This window comes from Hydra vulgaris, chromosome 13, assembly GCF_038396675.1.
Source record: "Hydra vulgaris chromosome 13, alternate assembly HydraT2T_AEP".
Lineage (NCBI taxonomy): Eukaryota > Metazoa > Cnidaria > Hydrozoa > Anthoathecata > Hydridae > Hydra > Hydra vulgaris.
The window spans coordinates 6,505,001-6,506,046 of NC_088932.1; positions in this window are offsets into that span (position 1 = coordinate 6,505,001).

Below are 1,046 nucleotides of genomic sequence, written 5' to 3' on the forward strand. Positions count from 1 at the left end.
CTGCTCCTTTACCGTGAGATGTAGCAAAAAAGTTTCATTCTATACCTTGAAAATGATATTTCACAGAGAATTGTTGTATGAATTTGGCCATGTATCTATTTTCGAATTGAGTACATAGACCATCACTCCATAATATAACTTTTTTTATATATAATCAATGCAATAGAGGTCAAACATTTCACTTTAGTATGCAGTAGTGGCGCGTTATGTTTTATCATATCGTCAAATATTATTACAAATGATTTTGGCTCTAATTGGTAATGATAGACTACAACTGTAATCTATGTAATAGTCGACTGCAACCAATAAGCAGCTTGAACAGCATCCTGATAACAACATGTATAGTTTTGTGAATAATCAATATTTATCAAAATTTGGTCTGGTTCGAGATTTTCTTTTTGACTGCGGTATTGCTAAGACTGGTGCTTTTTAATGAGATGATGCTCAGTAAACTCTGGTAAATAGTCGCGGAAATGTTTAAAAATACCTTTTATGTTTTTTTTTATGTTGACTGAGTACACAGCGATGATCTTCTTTAATCCACCAACTTTAGGTGATTAAGGTATCCATGTCTCCGTTTTCGGGCAAAGAAACTTTCAATAGTTTACTATCACAGCACAATGAACTTTCATTATCCAACATTGGTATGTTGGGGGCTTGCAAAATACATAATTTTCTAACCATTTATTGCAATATAATGGAAAAGGTATTTTACTTGCCAAAGCAGCACACAAATAAGTAAAATTACTGTGATAAATACAACCACAAGTTTCAAGTGGTGTATCTTTGCACGTAAGAAACAAACAAAAGTTAAAGGCGTCCGAGTTGACTCTTCAAATACTATACGGAGTATAACACTATTTTTATAGTTTTTTAAATTCTGTCATTGTTGCGCACTCGGTTTAGTATGTTTAACGGGGGCGTGGTAAAAATCTAAATTTCAATATTAAATAGTTTTAACTATTAATTTTTTAAAAATAATAAATTTGATAAAATGGTTTAATTTAATTATAAAATTAAAATTTTTAATTATGTTTTTATTAAAA